This window comes from Pezoporus occidentalis, unplaced genomic scaffold (genome assembly GCF_034315485.1).
Source record: "Pezoporus occidentalis ecotype Australia unplaced genomic scaffold, CSIRO_AGI_Poc_V1 ctg191, whole genome shotgun sequence".
NCBI lineage: Eukaryota > Metazoa > Chordata > Aves > Psittaciformes > Psittacidae > Pezoporus > Pezoporus occidentalis.
Genome location: NW_026913760.1, coordinates 789,738 through 809,971, shown reverse-complemented (window position 1 = coordinate 809,971; position 20,234 = coordinate 789,738). Strand labels below are relative to the sequence as shown.

The 20,234-nt window shown below is 48.5% G+C and overlaps 1 long non-coding RNA gene across 1 annotated transcript in view; it reads left to right on the top strand.

The window, feature by feature from the left end:
* LOC134162783 (uncharacterized) overlaps window positions 1–20,234 on the top strand; it is a 36,109-nt gene that overhangs the window by 4,623 nt on the left and 11,252 nt on the right. Inside the window, exons 2-4 of the long non-coding RNA XR_009964447.1 lie at window positions 315–414; window positions 988–1,091; window positions 4,650–4,775. This is a non-coding gene — a long non-coding RNA (uncharacterized LOC134162783). The remainder of the gene's footprint in view (window positions 1–314; window positions 415–987; window positions 1,092–4,649; window positions 4,776–20,234) is intronic.

Here is a 20,234-nt window from a genome sequence, read left to right as displayed (position 1 = left end):
AGCTCTGTTTACTGGGACCTCGTCCTGGTAGACAGGAGGCACAGAGGGCTTGCCAACTCACATGGTTTTATGAGGAGTCTCAGTCCCTTTATTGCCTTCCCTGCAGCCTTGACCCCGGGAATCATGTGAGCAGTTGGCAGTCTCAGCTTTCAGTCGTTATTCTTGTTATTGTACTGCAAAAAAAAGCAGTTTCCTAGGTCTTGGGGATCTTGAAAATCCAAACCTGAGCACTGCAGACTGAGAGAGCAAATAAAAAGGACTCAAACGCATCATTTATTGCTGTTAATCTCCTGCTCTCTTTGCTATTTGTTTAGGCCTGGCTGATGGTTTTGAATGCTTGGGGTTGGCAGTCGTGAGTCCTCACCTGAGCCTTTCCCTTTCACCAAGAAGCTGCAAGCTGCCCCAAGACAAAAGGTGAATTAAAGCATCGATTTAATCCTGCTTTGCAGATGGGGGAGAGTTTGGGATTAAGGATTCAAGGTCTCACAGGAGGTCTCTGGTGACATAAAGAAAAAATTTCAGATCCTCTAAGCAAAGTAACCTAGAGCCTCCACTGATGATGCTGCGTTGCTTCTGAGCAGCTCAGAGAAAGCTATTTCTAATGTTTATATATATATATATATAAAACACAGAAATATGTATATTAGGGTTAGATGTATATTATATATATATTTTATATCTATATTTGAAGGACTATAAGGTGTATAATGGATATATATAGTAGACATATGGGTATAAATGAGAGCTGCAGTGATTTGTTCATGGAGGTGTCAGTTCTAAAAGCATCATTCCTGGACCCAAAATACCTTTGTTTGAGAAGTGCCCGCTCCTCCTGGGATCAGGAGCTCATGTGGTGTGGAGCGTGCTCCTCCTGCCACCCTGCACATGCCCTGGGAGGAGGACAGGCGCTGAGCCTAGGAGAGAAGGAACAAAGGCAAGGCCCAGCGGGGCTGTTTGCTCACGCCATGCGCTGTTGTCTTTCATCAGATAAGGCTGTGGCCGCGAGGTGGAATATTCCCAGATCCAAGCCAGGCAGAAGCAATGCGAGGCTGTGGGACAAACTCCAACTGCTTGGGTTTCATCTGCCCCAGGTACGTACCTGCCCCTCGAGTCATATGATAGGGAGCTGGCTGGGATTCCCATGCAGAGAGAGCCTTCTAGTTCCATCCTGCTCCAAGGCGTGCCTCGTGCTGCAGGTGGCTTTTACCCACTGAGTAAGGACATCGGGGGAATGAAGGGATCTGCTGTCAGGAGTAAGTGGTGTATAGTAGGTAGGTTGTTGCTTAAGACATAAGACACAGGAGGGCTGTAAGAGACAGGAACCAACCATGTGGATGACATGGGGACGGGCAGGTTGGCAAACCCTTGTGTTCGCTCCCCATAACTGCATCTTCAGACAGGAGCACCAGCTTAGTCCATCGGCCTGCCCTGTCCTCGCTCAGTGTGTAAACCTCAGCTGATTCGGAATGTACCGACTTGCATTTATTTGCCTTTCTAAGCTGGAGCGAAGCCAGGCTTTAATTGATGTAACCCAGCCAAAACTGATTTACCACCTCTTCCTGCTTGCCCTGTGACTTTTGGCCTGCTGGGGTATTTTAATTGGAGGCAAAGTAAAGACGTGCTTCGAAATTACACTTGTATGGGGGATGTTTGGAACCGTCCTGTTTGAAGAGCACATCTGCTGAGTGCCAAGCCAAACGCACACAGGGCCGGTCCATAGAAAAGGCCCTTTCAAACGATTACCTGCAGAACGTAAAAGGAAGTCACATAAAACACAAAATTCCAAAGGCATTTAATTGAAAATCAGCATTACAGAATACTCTGTGTTTATTACCCGAGCTGCTAATCCACACTTTCCTCTATTATTGCTGGTTTGATCCTGAGAAAGCAATGAAAACCTGTTTTAAAGAGTAGGCTTAGTAGCATATGCCATAGAGAAGACAGCAAAGAGCAACACTTAGATAGCAAAGAATTATCTTAGATAATTCTAAGATATGGATTTTAATATATATATTCTATATGAAATATATATAGATATATTCTAAGATCTATATCTTAGATAGCAAAGAAGATGGCACTCCAGTTCAGCACTCCAGCTTAGGTCTGCACAATGGCAGGAGTCCCAAGGTTGATGCTGACAGGCAGCTCCTCGTGGAGTGACTCTGGTCGTTGTGATCTTCCCTTGTAGTATTGCAGCTCTTGGCTTCGGGTGACTTTTCCAAGCCACCACTCCTGCTCACCTCATTTAGTTGAGGTCCTGACAGCCCTGATAGTATCAGTAAAGATTCCCTGGATCCCTGCGCTGTATTAATGTGCTGGGAGCAATTACTTAGCTTAGTAAATAGTGGCGGAGATACTGAAGTGCTTGCTAATACCGTTCAAACACAGGCAGAAAAGCATTAGTATAAATGAGAGGTAAGACCTCAGTGACTCCTTTGCTACTGCCTCAACTCCGTTCCGTAGGGTGGTGGGTGATGGCTTTAAATCTGTGCCACTTTAAACAAGCCATGGCAGAGCGACTCGTGCATTTTGTACAGTTTTACCTGTTCCCTGTGTCCCTAAACTGAGCTGTGTCGTGGAATCACAGAGTGGTTTGGGTGAAGGGACCTTAAAGTTACCCCGTTCCAAAGCCCCTCTCCAGGTTTCTTGTAGCTCATGTACAGGAAGAAACATTAAACCAACCCCAAATTCTGCTGTGGATTTGAACGTGTGGCCCCTCACCTGGGTCTTCATTTATTCGGCATTTAGAGGCTTGGTTTGTGGTCTGCCTGTAGGTAAGGGAGGAGGAGAACACGCATGGGCACTGAGATTACAAAGCCTTTGGGTAAATACCCCATGAAATCAGTGCTTTTGTGTGGGGGGCAATGTCTCCAGTGGGTTTAGTTGGACGTTCCCAAGCTCCTTCCTTCACATAAGTCTGCTGTGGATTTTTGAGTCCTGATCTGATGCTTGGGAAAACGAAGGTGGCTTTTTCCCTCCTCTCTCTTTTTGTTTTCAATCATGAAAGCTTGGGAAGGGCCAGGATAACCTTGGATTCCGGCTAAAATAATAATGGGGAGCCAGGGTTTTGGGGTGTGTTTTTGAAGTTTCATTCAACTTTGGGGAAATATTGACCAAAAATAAAGTGGTTTCTTCTGAGCATCCTGGCCTGGGTGAGCTCAGTGCAAAAAGTGCCAGAATGCCCCAGGAAAGGTGGATTTTGCAGCATTTCCAAGCTCACCGGTGCCATGCGTAGTAAAACAGAGAGAGAAATGTTACAAGACTGGAGGAATAATATGTTTGGGGCTACAATTGCCCAGTATTCTACTAAATGAACTCTGTCATGTTTAAGGGGGGTTGTCAGCTATAGAACAGAGCACATAACTGAATAAAAACCCTTTATAGTCATGCTAAAGTCACAAAATTGATGGGAGATTTTAGGATGAGCCCTACAGGGAGATGAGTAAAAGTGGAAACAAAGCTGCTCTAAGGTCTTCCTGGAACCGTGTCTGCTCCAGGCTGAACAAGCCCAGCTCTCTCAGCCTGGCTCCATAGGAAAGCTGCTCCATCCCTGTGATCATCCTCATGGCCTCCTCGGGACTTGCTCTAGCAGCATGCCTCTTGTGTCGGGGCTGTTTCAAGAGCTCTTAGCCCCATTGCAGTCCAGTTACCACTGGATCCAGAGGAGCTGGAGGGGCTCATGGAAGGGACAGGGTCTTCCCCAGGTAGTTTATATCCATACTTTTTAAAGTCCCCAACCTCCTACTTCTTTATGTGAAAGCCAGGTACGCAGTTCCCATGTGGCTCTCTGTAGGTCTCTGGTTTGTACCTCATGGAGGTTTTCTGCTTGTTGCTAAGAGCAGTGCGGTGTGGTTGACAGCTCCTGCAGCACCCAATGTCTGTCTGGTTCAGACCGGAGCTCACAGCTCATTGCTGCTCCATGGCAGTCTTTCCAGGTTGAATTAAGAGTTGTTCTATGCCTTTGTTCTTTGACCATGCAAGAGCATACAGGGCAGAGGGGAAGAGCCTAAGGCTAGGCGCCTACTTCTAAGCTCACATAATATGCTTTTTGTTGGTGCCACTGTCTAATTCTATATAATCTTGTACTCTGGCAGCCCACCTTTATCCTGAGGAAAGGATAGTGCTCTTCTGAGAAGAATGGGTAGTAATGAACAAAGCAAAACGCTGCCTGTGTTAAATACACCCATTGATAGCTGCAAGCTGTGAAACAAAAGCTTTTCTGTGATGTGTGTGAGAAAACGTGGTGCTTGTGGTGACTTTTGGATAAGAAACATATGGCAGTTTACCCCCTAAATGAAGCAGGAACATCCCTGCAGTGAGGTTCTCTGCTCCTTGTACTTTTTACGTTGGTTAGGGCAGAAATACCTGCAGATCATGGCTTGGTTTTCACTCCCGTCCCCATTACGTTTTGTTCAGTATATCCCATGGCAGACTAGTGGGTTATCACCCGTTTTCCATCTGTGGAGCTGGAACTGGCATCCCAGGGGATGCTGCAGCACAGCCTCTCTGACCCGCAAGGCCCCCGGGCACGCCGTGTGTCGGCAGGCACAGTTACACATCCCTCAGGAGCTGTCTGAAGGTGGCAGTGGGCAGTGGACATGGAGCTCCCCAGGCCTGAAGCTCTTCTGGGGACCTCTCTTTCCATGCAGGGTAGGTTTTGCTGTCAATTCTCATTGAGACAAAGCCCTTGGACCAGCAGCCAGCTTCTGATGGGAGGAAGAAGGCGAGAGCCAGGTCCCAAAGACATCTGCCAAGATAACAGCTTATCCAAACAGGTCTGTTTATCCTGCAATTTGTTCAGTAAATGGCCCTGTCTAAATGGAATTTGATGGGAAGTTATTCCGGGCACTGAACATAGTTTACAGTATGTGCGCAGCTTCCATGCATCTCCCTATTTGAATGAGAGCAAACCTCATCCTTAGAAGGTATTATTGTTGAAATCTGCCTTATTGATCAATGCCACGAAAGCAAATTTCTATAATATCAGCATTTGCCAAAGATTTAGGCCAGGAAATCTCTGCTGCATCACTGCTATTTGCATTCATTAGCATCTCATTAGATTCACATAGTCTTCAAAAGGTTCTGGTATGAACTGAAGTCTTGCCATAGAGGTCAACACAATGAATCTGTCATTCTTTCTATTAAACTCTTAAACTTGAATCCCCAGTGCTGTGCCCTGTTTAAAGCGAACCCGGTCACTTTATACTTCCAAAGCTTCGGATAGTCCCAAACTTGGATAACAGGGGGAATAAGGGTACAGGGTGAAGCCATAGAAGAGCTTTTTGTTAGAGCTTGGTAGCCTGGTCTTGCTGACTTGCCTTCCTAAATACTGCCCAGAGACCCACCTGCCTGTATGGCAGCAGCAGCTCCTCTGCAAACAAGGCACCTTTGCCCTTTGGAATCCATTTTGGGCTGGGATGCATTTCCTGAGCGTTTTCTTCCAGCTTCTTGCTCCGACACAGCGCAGGCATACATGAGCACATGGTCCCTCACCCATCCCTGCAGTGCTCCACTTCTTGGGCAGGCTGAGCCTTTCTGCACCGCTCTGTAAGTGGCCATGGATTGGAGTCACCTCTTCCTTAGCTCTGCATTGCAAACAGGCACTGCTCGCCTGGGTTGTAGGAGATGCAGTGTAAGTGAGCTGAGGAGCCAGCGGGGAAAGCCACATGTAGGTACCCAGAGACAAGGAGGTTTCTGTGCATAGAATCATGGGTTGGAAGGGACCTTCAAGCTCTTCTAGTTCCAGCCCCCTGCTCACGCTGCTGGTGATGCAGCCCAAGGGCATGGGTGGTTTCTGGGCTGCATGTATACACAGAGGAGGTGTTCAGTATCTTGACAGAGGAAGTTCTGATTTCTGGGACAAAAAAGACTGAATAGGGCTTTTCTTACCTTTAGGAATGTATGTTTTATCCCTTGTCCTATGATAATTTTCTGAACTTCTCACTCATGGGACCAGGTAGCATTGAGGTCTTTTAACTGCTCAACCACCTCAGTAAGGCTTTTAGGCTCAGGCTTTTCAAAGAGTCCATGCGAATACAATGCCTGAATGCCAAGGAAGTGCAAGCTAAGCTGTAATGACTGGGGAGAAGAGAGGAGGGACAGTTAGGAGTGATTTAGAGGCCACCTCATCCTTCTCTTTCCCCATAGTGAAAGTAGGATTTTAGGCTTCTCATCATAGCGCACTATTAGAAACGTTACCCTCAGAAACTGCTGTTATTCGGGAATGTCAGTGATACTTGAGCAGGTCAGAGAAGACCAGCTGTGCAAAACTGAAGTTTACCCTCTCAAACACTGGGAGCCTTTCCAAAGGTGCTCCAGGCTGCGATTTCCCTTTATAGACAGGGTTTTGTTCAGTATATCCCATGACAGAGTAAAGCAGGGGAAGCGGAGGGTAAGATGCAGAAGTGATTAAGGAGTGTGAACAAAGGCAGTCCCTGCTCTCCAAAGCATTAAACGTTGTAAAGAAGTACTTAAGATAAGGATTTATTGCTGAACAGCCTCTCGGCTGTGCCTTGCCAGGTTTCACATCACTGACTGAACAAGCCAGTGACTGCAGATTTGCGTCATCAAAGCCCGAAGCAGTGTGTAGGAATTCAGGTGTGAAGGATTCAGCAGGAAGGCTTATGGAAGGGAAAGCCTTTCCTTTTCCTTAACTTTTCCAAGTGGAATCTGGCTATTCCCATTCTCTTACCTGCAGAGGCAAACCCACCAATATCCAAGTAGTCTGGGCAGGATTACTTGCACTGACACGGAGAAAAAGAGATGCCATCTACTGCATTCCCATTACGTCTGCTGTGTTCCTCTTGAATGGTGACAGGGAACTGGGGTTTTAATAGGTCTTTTATTACCCTTTTGAAGCCAGCAGTTATTATGGCAAGGAGAAGCTTGTTTACTTCACCTTCCCTCCATCATAGGCATTTATTTGCTCATTTTGGCTATCTTACAGCAGCCGCCTGTTTTCCTGCTAGGAAAGAGATAGGAGAAACGAGGTGTGATTTATACAGTTCTCTTTGCCCATCCTCCTGAAGCACAGGTCTTCATCTGTGCTGTGCCATTGATGCAGCGAATACTGTCCTTGGTGTTGGCCAGCGTAACTGCACTCAGCTCTATCCTTGGGTGCCAGTTGTTAAACGGTTGCTTATGGCTTCTTGTGGTGCTTTCACAGAACCACATCTACATTCCCACCTCTCTGTCACCTGCGGCGTGGTACCTATTGCAAGGCTGCAAGGGTGAAAAGGGAGCACCAGGAAATGCTTTGGAACTCCTAAAAATAGACTAGTCGGAAGAGAGGAAGGATGTGGGAGGAGAGGGAAGATGCAAGAGAGCCTCTTGGAGCTTTTTGTTGGACTTATGAGCATTAAAAGCAAGAGATGAGAGCACCTACTCAGGTCTGCAGCATCATTTCCGTGTGTTCCAGTGTGAGTCACTCTGTGCCCTCAGCTTTAGGGACAAGTGAATCAGTGCTGCTAAAAAACCCCACAACACAAATACCCTGGGCCCTACTCAGTGCGACAGCTTGGAACCAGCTGCCTTTGGGAACCCAGCAAGTCCAACTGATGTTAGATAAGTTTCTTCTCAACTTCTCGGAGTGCTTCTGGGTTTCACGTTACTGAGGAAGATTTAAAGCGCTCCTAAAAGGTCAGTTCTCATTCAGATAGTTCAGGCAAGGAGAGCTGGAGTCATTTGCTAAGGGCAAACCTTTGACCACTGCATAAAAGCAGAACTGAAATAGCTTTGTGGAGCGTGAGTTTCGCCTTCAAGCAGCCTGGGCGTATCAGAGCGATTTGATATAAACTTTATCCCAGGGTAACAGAGTTTATCCTTATTGGAGCCGTTCCTGTTGTTCCATTCCTTACTCAGGCTTTATTGGCTGGCGGTGGTGACCAGAGCTAGATGGAAATCTGCTGATGGCTCATAGGAGCCGTCCCAGAACCAGCTGTTGAACTGTGCTTGAAAACCGTGTGTGGAAAGCACATTTAAAAGTCAAATTATAGATTAGTCACACTTGGCTCAACTGCCTTGAGGACCAGAGGGCAGTAAAGCAGAGCAAGTAGCTGTGTGATTGTAGTGCAAGCACGTTAGTTCTGTTTGGTAGGTTGAGGACAGGCGATGTGGTTGGAAGATGGAACTTGGAGCTTGTGCTGTTAGAGTGTCCTGTCCCTACATCCCTTGTCCCTACATCCCTTGTCCCAAGCCCCTCTCCAGGTTTCCTGCAGCCCCTTCAGGCACTGGAGCTGCTCTAAGGTCTCCCCTTAAGGGGCCTTCTTTTCTCCAGGCTGGACCAGCCCGATGCTAGCAGGGTGGTTCAGGAAGTTTCAAGCCCATCAGGGATTGCAGAGGCAAGGTGAAGCTGTTGCCTTCAGTTGGGCTCATGCTGGGGTCCTGTCTTGGTCCTCCTTGGTCCTCCTCAGCACTGGGTCCAATGCTTCTGTGTTGTGTGCTGCTGCCATCCAGAGCCCACTGGGGTGAGGTGCATTTGAAGAAGATGCTTCCACACACGGAAGGTGAAGGCAATAAATAATAAATGCCATGAATTAAGAATGATGCTCCAAAATAGCTTCAGTTTCCAGCGAGAACCGCAAGCTACATCTGGAACAAACCTGTTTTCATTTCACGTTCACTCTTCCCTAGACATGGGCTTCAACGAGAGCAGGGTCTCTTCAAAAGAACCTGCAGGACACTGTTGTTCATAGGTCAGCGTTTCTGTAAGCTCATTCAGTTAGTCTTAAATGACTCTTGATAGTTCTGTAAAAGGAGGTGTCATTCTGGCTCTGGCTGTTACAGTGATCTACCTCACACGTGAGGACAAGCACAGGTCTGCCATTATTACATGAAGCCTTGTTTCGAGGAGGACTGAGATGATTGGAGCTATATCCCTGGGGATTGCTGTGGGGTTAGACATGGGTGCTTGGAACTAAGGGTGTAGCACTGTGGCCCTCATTTCAGACATCAGCAGTTATCTGAGACACGGCTGTGTTGTCAAGACACAGCAAGGAAAGAGGCCAAGGGAAAGCATCCCAGGAAGGTTTGGGGTAGGTGAACTGCTTGTGCCGTGGGGCATCTTTGTGAGCTCCAGCTTTGGAATGAACCAGCTTCTTGTCAGCAGTGGGTGCTCAGGAGGTGTTTTCTTTCCTGCTTATATTTCAAGTGCTGGTTTTAAGTCAAGCGAGGGGAGGCCGTGCCCTGACCAGTCATGTTCTGCTCTGCTGCTCCTCCCCACCCCATCCCCATGGGAGAAGGGGCACATCCTTGGCTGGCATCGGGCAGCACAAGTCTGTTGAAATCAGTGCCAGTGACCCAAGGGTATTGCCTGGAGTGTTTGCTGTGGCATTACCAGGTTCTACCCGCACAAAGAGGCACTTGTGGCCCACTTGCTGGTTAATCTTAAAGCTCCTGCTTCAGAGCAAGAGAAAGCTCAGCTGCATTAGCAGAGAGCAGGACTGGGTGGTGAGAGCGTGCGTGGGGAATGGGGAGCAGAGGCAAACAAATACCAAGCCAGTGAGTCATGGCTCTTTACTTGAAAGCTCCACGCTGCCCCTGGAGCGATGTTCCAGCTCACATCCAGACTGCAGATCACTACCTGTGTGAACTCGTGCATTACTCACCCGTCATGTGTCCGGCCAAGTCGTGCCAGGCTCCCTTGTCTGAAGTGTTTGTTAACCCCCTCGCCCAGGCTGGAGCCGGACTCCACTTGGACACAAGGGAACTGTGTGGGAAGCCTTGGCCTTCAGGTAGTCTGGGAAGAGCCAGAAGGTCGCTGGCTGTGTTGTAGCTGTGCAGGAGGTGCCTTTGGACGGACAGGTCCATCACTCACAGCTCAAGGGGCTGATGAATCGGCAGAGCTTTGCCAACTGAGGTGATGTAACTGGAGGTGATCTGGTTTTCTGCTTCACTTGCACTTCTGTACGGATCAGGACTGTCTCATCTCATTTCCATTTCAGTTCGAGGGGATGCAATAGGAGGAACTGACTGGGTGTCATAAGGAGCAGGCAGATCCCACCTTGTCTGGGAGATTCGGGTTCACTCCACATCTTACTCCCTGAGTTGCCCATGAGTTCAAAGAGGGATGTAGAGCTGTGTGGAGCAGCACATGGACACTTCAATGTGGTAGGTCAGCCATGGAGACACAAAGCTTTACTGTTAGGCAAGATCAGAGGTTCAAAGGACCTGCTTCCTTCCCATCTGTGAAGGTGTAAGGCAGAAGCAGGTCACCCTTCCACCCTCATAAAGTGACAGGGATCAGACAAGGCTGTTGTGTTAGAACTGGGGTGATGCAGGTGTGGGTGATGGCATTGATAACCCCAGAGGCTGAACCAGATGCACTCGGGCTTGTTTTGCAGTGAAGGAATGGGAGAGGGCAGCAGCAATATCAGTATCCTGGACCGAGGTCCCCATCCCCAGCCTGCCCAGCTTGCGGGGTACCAGGACCCCTCAGCCGTGCTGTTCACCTGCACTTGGTCTTTCCCCACATCTCGGAGATGCATCCATGAATCCGGAGCTGGACACACTTGTTCTCCTATAAAAACTTACTGACAGAAGAAAAGGGATGAGGGTTGGAGGAAACTCTCCAGAGAAGCCTGAGGGAGAGCTATGGAGAGTGCTGCTCACCTGCACACTCATCAGTTCTGTGCTGGCTGGCAGCTGAACCGGCTCAAGCAGCTAATCCTGGGGAAAATGAACGTTTTTGAGGATTAAGCAGTACAGAGACTGTATTAAGGTGGTGGTTTTGATGGTCTGAATGAGGGTTCAGCCTTGCAGTGGCCTGGAGCTTCTGCTTTGTGGGATGATGTTGGAGGCAGAACAGGAAACAGCAGTTTCTAGGTGTGGGGAGAGGAGCTGGGGTTGGTTTGGACCCACACTGGGAATATCCAGGCTGAGAGCTGAAGAACTTGCAGATATTCCTGGGGTTTGAGGATTTAGTAAGGGCAGCAACCAAAGAGAGGTAGAACTTCCCCAGCTGATTCCACTTGGTGGTTGGATCCTGAACAGGAAATAATCCTGGAAGGTACCAGGTTGAACTCCCACGGAGAGGGGATAGAAAAGGACATGGTAACACTGGACACCAGTGAGCTGCTTCCACGCAGGCAACGTGGCATACACTGCTATTGAGACCAGAGGGATCTACGTGCTTGGGTTCACCCCTGCACAGTTCTCTTGGTTTGGAAGCGCCCTGATCCATTTTGCGCATCCCTGTGGCATTGCTGGGAATGCTCAAGCTTAGGAAAATTGCTGTTGGCCAGGTCAGCCCAGGGCTGTGCGAGGGGATTGAGCAGAGCATGAGCTGCTGAGATCGCCTTGCTGCGATCGGATGCTCTGGGAGATGAGCAACGCCGGTGCCCACAGGAGGGAGCCAAATACATTGCTCTCGGGGAAGACAAACCGCACCTTTGTCTTTGTGCTCATCAGATGGGAAAAGGCAGAAAGGGCAACGGCCACCCCCAAATGCACCAGTGCAGCTTCATAAACCACCTAAAAGGGAGCTCAGGCTTCTCTGGGAGGGTGCTGAAGGTGTTCAGGGGTAAAAGCATCGTGCTGGGGTACAGCCCAAAGCTGTGGTACCCACTCCTCGTGGTGGAGCGCGCCCAGGAGAAGGCTTCTCTCTGCCCTAAGCAGCAGTATCAGGATGGAAAGAAACCTCCACTGCACATCTGCTGTGCTCTCACTGTGGTGGGAAGGGCTGAGCCCCTGTGCCTGTGTGCAGCTGGGGTGGGCCTGTTCCCTGCACCCCTTATCCCAGAGCCTGGGCACTGGGGAGGCAGCTGGGATGCTGAGGAGCAAAGAAAACCCTCCTTAAGGGTGGCTGTGCTGGAGGCAGTGCCCTTGGCCTGAGATCCATGAGCATCCTGTGGCATGGTTTTGGTTTTCCTCTAAACAAAACTTCAGCCTCGGTATGTGACCTGCTGCTGAATGAGGAAAATAGAGGGAAAAGCTTTGGGCTTCCTAAAAATAGACAGTGTTTTTATGGCTCTGCTGGCCAATTTCTCTGAAGGATGGGATTTCTTAATCTTCAGCTGCGTTAGAGACACTGGGGGTAACTTTTCCATATTAAAAGGAATAAATTGTTATTGGGTTTTGGGAGGGGATTTGCTGGATTCCGGGAGTGTTTGAGCTCTTTGCTGACATCTGACATTGTTTTGTGATTGCTCTTGGAGATGAGGTAGCACACACATTTGCTTTTGCTTTGGGATGGAGTGACCTTCTGCAGCTCACTGAGGGCTGCAGCCTGCTTCCTTTCATCTGCATCCCGAAAGGCTAACACCAACGGAGAAGCCAACCCACAACAGGCATACAAGCACCGAGCTGTTGCTGTTTGTTGTCACCCTAACAGAGGTGGTTGGAGTTGGGCACTGGATGTTGGCAAACCTGGTTCTTCCCTTCCGGAGTCATCTGGAGGGCGATGAGGGTTTATAATGTCTCTGCTGCCTGTGCCACGCTGGTAGGAGCTAATGCAACGTGCCATTTCCCCTTCAGTTGAATGAGAAATGTGTCTGTGGCTATTGGGTGGATGATGCTGGTTAACAGCAGAACCCTATCGCTGAGCTCTCGCTGATGGGGTAGCAGTAGGACAGGAACACAACGCTACCATGGGATCCTGGAGAGACAAAACAAATGGTGGTTCATACAGTTACATGATCAGCGATAAGGGAAGAATTCAGAGCAGCCGAATATACCCACACACAAAAAGGCACCAGAACAAACAATGGCTAAATCGGCTGTATGTAATTCATAACAGCTCCGGGACTGAAGGGAAAATAGACATGTCATGAGCAATGTTTTTTCATATGTTAAAAGAATACATTCCTTTCCCCTGTGCTGTAGTTATGAATTTGTCAGGGTTCACGTTTTTCCTCTTATTTCTCATTGTTAAAGGTCATTGGACTTTCAAAATATGGATGGCTTGCGTCGTTGCTCTAATCCATCTAATGCACTGTATCCAAAGATCAAATCCCTGACAGAACAGTGCCAGATCAGTCCTGGAGACACTGCACAGGGTGCCATGGGGAGCTGGGGCTGCCCCATCCCTGGCAGTGTTCAAGGCCAGGTTGGACAGGGCACGATTCTCCTCCACCCCCAAGTTCTGTGCCAGTGGCAGGATGGATTCTGGTGGCAACAGGGCCAAGACGGGATGAAGTCACTTCACTGTTCACAGTGGTTGATTGTGAGAGCTGCAGGGCACAGAAGTGTTGGCTTAGCTCTTGGTTGCCGATGGGCCATCTTTGACAAGATAGCAGAGACCCGCACAGCAGCCCCAAGCTGGAAGCTGAAGCTTCCAAGCAGGACCCTGTAGCTGCAGCTGCCTCAACCACAGTTCTCTCTGGTGGCAGTAGGTGGCTTCATAGGAAAGGCCATGAACTACGTGGTACCACTTCAGTGGTGGCCCATGCTGGCTCTCTTTCCCCGTGCTGACCTGCTGTAGATGATGTACCTTCAGTCTGCAAGGCCCCGTCCTGTCCGCAGCCATCGCAACCCCACAGAGCATCATCAGCCAGGAGCTCTTGTCAGGGTCATGTCAGTGGTGGCTTTGCCTTGGAGCTGCTTCTCCACTGTTCATATGCCAGTCTGACACCAGCACTCTTCCACTGGTCTTTGTAACAGTCCCTCTGGGGTTAAGACAGTGGGGTTTAGGATATAATGCAGGTCCTTTGGAGCATCTCAAGGAGGGACTGACATTCCAACATGCTCAGGTCCCACTGGGTACACTTTATACTGTTTGCAACCTTAACCTGGAGTAACTGTTTAGTAAATCTCTTGTGGCTGACTTGACACCCTCCCCTCTGCCTGTGAGGAAGACTTCTGCATGGTTTGGTTGGACATCTTTCTTATCCTAAGTCAGTGTAAGCATTTATTTTGCTCTCAGGTAGCATCTCCCTATACAAAGCTCTTCTGTGCTGTGTTTGATGCCACAAAAGGACCGGTTAGGGTTGGTCCCCAGGTACTTTCTAGCCTGGGGACATCTACACCAGGGTCCATTCCGGTGCTCACTGCAGGCAAACGTTGCTCTGGTTTGAGCCGAGCTTGCCTGTGGCGGTGGAGGGGGATGCTGCATTCTCCAGCATGGTCTGAATAAGCCCTCGGGGACGCTGGCATTTTCCCCTGTTTGCTCAGTGGAGTCTGCCTAATGAAATCTGTGCTGTGCTGTCCTTCACTTGTTATTAATAAGCTGTCTGACTCAGCTGGTAACTTTGGGTCTTTACTATGACAACAGATAAAGGGACAAGCTTGAAAAGAAAGAGCTTGTGTAAGAGGAGGAGGGATCTGGGAACCTTTTGGCCAGGCTGCTCATTGATTTGTCCAGGCAGCTCTTTTGTAGCAGGCAAATGGTGCCTTCAGGCCCATGCCCCTTATAGCAGGCTGGTTATGTACAGCTCCCTCAGCAAGGGCCAGTGCCGAGCTCTTATCTTCAGTGATGGCGTAGCTGGATGCGGGTCTCATTGCACGTCTACAGGTCCAGGAGTCTCCATCTTGTTATGATTTACATAGCAGGGAAATACTTGCAAACTTGGAGAGGGAATCGTGTTCATCCGAATGGGGTCATGTTTGTTGTTTGAAGCTGGCTGAAGTATGCTCCAGTTCATTTGCTTTATTGTTCTGGGGTTGCTTTGCCTTATTTTTGTTACCCCTCCCCAAGAAAAAGCCAACACTTGCACTGCTGGGTATGGAAACGAGAACGTCCTGTCCCCCGCAGGCATAAATATGACCAAGATTCATTGTGTTCTAACTCTGTAGAGCCACGGTCCCACAAGACATGTCGGGTTGGGAGGCACGCTGTAGACACACAGGCTGTTTAGCCAAGGTGTGGCCCAGCCTGAAATAACTGCTCTGTTGCAGCTCTGAAACTGCAATCTTCCATGGGCTGGAGCAGTGCATGGGCTCAGTCCCCTCTTTGCTTTGGGACTGGGTACTCTCCCAGTGGATGAGCTGTAGGAGTGGTCCAGGCACGGATCATAGGATCATACAGTCACAGACTGGGTTGTGTTGGAAGGGAGCTTAAAGCTCATCCAGCTCCAAGCCCCTGTGTCCAGCCTGGCCTTGAACGCTGCCAGGGATGGGGCAGCCCCAGCTTCCTTTAGGTACTTTAGTGCAGTGAACTGGGGTCTTGTGCGCTCTCATACGGCTGCTCTGTGCTTCCCGGGCACCACACAGCACCACGTGAAGCATTCCCCAGCCAAAGCTGCTTCCCTGCTTTGGCCCTCATCGTAAACCCTTGCACGAAGGGGGTAGGAATTGCTCCATTGTTTGCTACAGGTAGAGATAGCTTTGGGACAGCTGAAGTAAAACCCTGTGCTTGCTTCTAAGCTGCCCCATCCCCTTTAATGCCGCACAGGGAGAGCACCTGGCTCACCTTTCACATAAACTGCTAATTCCTCATTTAATATCCCCAGTGGAAGCTGTATGGATGGTAGAGAACGTTGAAGCCAACTTTTGCTCAATGGCAGACTGCCCGTAGTCTTCACTAGCTCAAGAATTGGCCCTAAACCGGTCGCAGCTGAAGAAGAGATTTGGGTTTCAGTTGCAACAGGAAAGCAAGTGGCTGAATCTCAGTGGCAGCATTCATGGGGCTGGCAGAGCTGCTGCAAACACGCTTCAGACCTGGGGATGCTTTCATGTGTGGAGAGGGGTAGGATGCTCTTGGGAAGCTCAGCTGTTCACGGGTTCTCTCTCTTGTGTCTCAAGATGCGCTGTCATTTGCTAGGGTCAGGGTAATGCATCCCATCATATGCTGCCCACTCCTAAGCTACACCTGCTAATAGAGGCGACTGACAAGGACAAAGCGTTCCCATTCCCAACGCCTTGGAGCGCAGGGAAGATTAGCCAAAGTCACTGGGATGTTTTTTCCCCTTCAGATGCTGGTTTGAAACTGGTAGAGCTCTTAAGAAGTTTCTCTTCTGCTTTAGAAGTTGGGATTGGGAAGGAGTGAAAAATGGGAAGTAAATGAGGAGAGGAATCTAAATCCCCCACTATAGTTTTTATACTCCTCTATGGGTTTGAAGTGCGTAGTTAAACAAAAAGCTTTTATACTAGAGGCCATAATGTAAGATACAGAGATGATCCAGAGCATAAAATAAGAGGATGGATTAAATGGACGAAAAAAAAGGGAAATAAATGAAGAACTTCTGTGGTTAAGTGCTAGGAGCTGTGGAAAATAATGCTCAAATTGGAAGCATGTGCTCTAGAAGGTTACAACATAGGTATTGCAAAAAATGCATTCTTCCCAGAGGATGGGGAGGGATTGGGATTCAGCATGAAGAAATGGACCGGGGGAGCAAAATGGCATAGGGAAACAAAATGTGGATGTAGCTCAAACGTAGGTTACACAGGGAGCTGTCAGTCAGAATGCATGAAGGAAGAGTACTTGTGGAGCTCCAGAGGGTAATGTGGTATTCACTTCCATCAGATAGGAAAGGACTGGAAAGAGGTGGTCTGGACTCCGGGATTCGAGGGAGCAATCCCTTGGCTAATTAGATTCACACAGTTTAGAGGTTAAGAGGCAATCCTGACTCCATGAGCTGGGAAGATGTCCTGCTGAAGGTGGGAGTGGGCACAAGTGGAGTGGAGATGGTTGTGGGACCTCCTGTGGTTATTCCTTTGGTCGAATGTGTTCAGTAAACTTCCTGCATGCGGATGGAGGATGTACATTAACGGGGGAAGAGAGAGTTGATGGCTTGTGGATGCGGCGGTCCCGTGTCTGGGAAGGGGGCCCTCTTCCTACTTGTCAAAGAAGGGCCAAAACCATCAGATCTAGATCCGGGACAAATCCTTTGCCGAGATTTGCAGTGAGCTGCAGTGATTTCCCAGGTGGAGAATTAAGGAAGGAGAAGAGAATTCAGAGCTGGAGCTTCAAAGCATTCGTTAGAAACTTCTGCATGTGGCTACCTCATCCCTGCCCCTATCTGTGGAGCTGAAACAGATGCAAAAGCTTATTCCTGTGTCTCTGTCCAGCACTGCTCTCACAGGCAGATATTCTTGCTGTGCTTTAACAACCAAGCCTCTGTGATACTTTATGTTGTTAACTGGTCCGATCCTGCACTCTGAAGCCTTCAGCAACTCACCCATCCTGCAGTATATAACCTTGGAGTGTAATCTCTCTGCCCAGAGGATGATGCACTTTCCAACTGGCTCATCTGCAAGAGGCACAGCACAGAAGGGAGACGAGCGCTATTCCCAACCTGAAGGAGCCAGCTGGGTTCAAATGAATAAGGAAGGTTGAAAGCACCCTGGCCAGGTTGGCTGGATAAATATACATTTAAATATATACAGACAGGTCATCAGCTCGTGTAAGTCATCCTCACTGCAGCAAAACCAGCAAAGCCAGATTTACACCAGCTGAAAACCAGGCCATTGGGTCTCATGTAAACCAACAGTCTGGAAAATGCAGGTGATGGAGGTTTGTTAAGGAAGTGACAGAGAGGAAGATGGAAAGGGATATCCTGTACAGACAGTAGGAAAGGGGGAAAAAGAACAAAGGAAACAGGCAGAATCCAAAGTAAAAGGGGGAAAAGGCTGGGAAATGCTCAGAGTATGACTCTGGCTTCATAGTGTTATAACTGTCCTTCATTGCAGCAGTCCTCCACTCTTTCAGTGGAGCTGATGCCCTGAAAAAGCAGAGTAAAGTAGTTTGCCCAGCTTCTGACTGCACAGTGTTAATGTCAGTCACAATCAGGAGCAGTGGCTGGGTAAGCTGTTCACTGTGTTTGTACAGCCAAAGCTGTTCTTACAGCGGAGTGAATTATGCACACAGCCGTGGCCACGCAGGCTCCATCAGCACTGGGGCTGCCACTCAGGTATTGCTCTTACAACCATCTAAGTGTTTCCAGCTTCAGAAATGAGATCTGTGATGCAACCTGTGGGTCCTGGAGGAAGAAAAGCCCTAGGGGATTGCTGTGGTTCCAGTTCTATGAAGGCTGTTACCGGCTTCACTATGTACGAGTCCTAGGCTGCATATAGGTCTTTCTAATTTTATCCCTGTGGAATTCCTAGAAGCCAGACAAAATTGACTTTCACACAAGAATCTCCATTGTTTACTCAGATCAGTCAACAAAACATGGTTTTTATTAGATTTCCCTTGGAAAAAAAAAAGAGAGACATTTTAAATGAAGGGAAAAAATGTTTGTTTTGGGGTTTTTGGTGAAGTTTGGGGGTGGGATGCTGGTGAGCAGGGGATGCTCATGCGAGACCAAACTGAGTTATTTTACCATTCACAGGTTATCAAGTGGTCCAGGGCATCCTCAGCTGAGCATCACCGAGTAGCTCAGGTGAGAAGGGCCCCGGGCAGGTCTCTAGTCCCACACTGTGCACAGAGAAGGACCAGCTGCAGTTAGGCAGGTGGAGGTTCAAACTTTGCATTTCCCTTGGGTTTGGGTGTGACTGGTGTGATTTGTGCTGTAGCTTTGACTCATAGCGGGGTCACTATCACCTAGTTAACGTACCCATGTCTGTTTAAAGCCCTATTGCACAGCAGAGCATTCTTGTGGTTGTTTGCAGGTGTTTAAAAAGGGAGGCTAGGAGAGAATGTGCAAGGATGTGCCTGGCTCTATAAACCAGCACCAAGTGAATAATGGGGAAGTGCATTTGAATCCTGTTACACTGGGGTGAATGAGCCCAGAAGACAGAAAGCAATAGGGGGGTGGAAATCCATTAGTCCCATGCGGAGCAAGACAAGGGGAAAAAGAGTAATGATCCCATGAGGTTATGACTGCATGTATATCCTGGCCTGATACTGGAATTAGTGTTGTTATTCCTAGGGTATGGATTTGCTGCTGGCGGCTTCTCCCGTGGAAGCACGATGAACTCGGACACTGCTGTGCTGGAACTGGAAGCAAAGCAGCAAATGAAGTGTCTGGGTGGAAGGAAATACATGGAATAATAGTACTCTAGAAGCAGATTTAACATCTAGATAAAGCAAATGCAGTTAGCTTTAAATACCTACCTTGGTGATCCCTATCTGCCATGTGGGAGGGTCAAAAAACGTCACTGCTCTGGCATTAGAACCCAGGCAACTAAAGATCCATTACCTGTGTGTATGTCCCATTGCAGGGGTCATAGTGAGCTCTGTGCTTTGATTTGCCACCAGGCTGTTCTTTTGGCCTCTCCCTCTTTTCCCCCTTTCATTTGGATTCCTGTTAGCAAAATACCAAGGTTAAACTCAAAATAACGCTGCCCATCAGGTTTAGATTAGGGCTAGAGCAGGCACAGATTTACGGTAAATGTGTATGTAAGGTGCCAGGAAATCACTACATGCAGGCATCTGAGGAAATAGATTAATGTTCCTTAACATAAACTGAAGTTCGTGTTGATGGCCAAGTGGTAACTGCTGTTAATATCTGTGTGCATCCACCTTCCTTCATGCGAGATGAGGATACATAGATTTCCTCTCCTGAAACGGAGGGGGTGTGGAAGCTTGCACCGTTCCCGTTGGAAGTATTCTGGGGAAAGCAGCTGAATCCCAGCACCCTTCAAATCAGCACTTACCAAACCGCTTTGTGCTCACAAGGTGTCTGTCTCTGGCTGTGAACAGCAGTTACCTAACGCAGTCTTACAGTTATGCCAGATCTGGGGGGTTAAAAGCCTGGCTGATGTGTTTGCACAGGAGGCCATGTAAGGAAGTGTTCGTCCTCCCTCTTCCAAAAAGCAGAGGTTTCAAGGAAGGTGTTACAATGCGTGGTCCCACGCTGTCATTAGAACCAGCTCTAATGATGGAATCGGATTCTCCTTCAAAGCCCTATTGCCCCGGAAGGCTGAAGTCTGTGGGAAGTAATCTGTTTCTGTTGTGCCTTCAAAAGGGCTCAAGGTCCAAAGTGTGAGATCAGTTTTGATCGCTGTGGCCGAGATCAAATCCGTGCCTTGCTTTCCCTGTCATTTGAAAGGGTTGAGTGAGATCACAATGAAGTCAGAATTGCCTTTTCCTCCTCAGTTTATCCACTGACCACGTTGTGGTCGTCTTGATAGCTGTAACTTGAACACACTCCTTCTGTTGTAATGGCATAGAGTGAAGTGGATCTATGTAGGATCTTGGTGCTCTACTGAGATGTATTTTGGGCAGCATGACCCCACCGTTTAACACCGTGTTAACACTCAAAACCACCAGCTCCATGCATTAGCTTGAATTAAGCAATATTCCCGTGACACACTGTGTATGTTCTGCTCTCCAGACAGCCACAGCATTGATTTCCCTAAAACTAGCAGTATACTCAGGGGATAAATCAGCCTGTGAACAGATGTTGACTCTTCAGGCT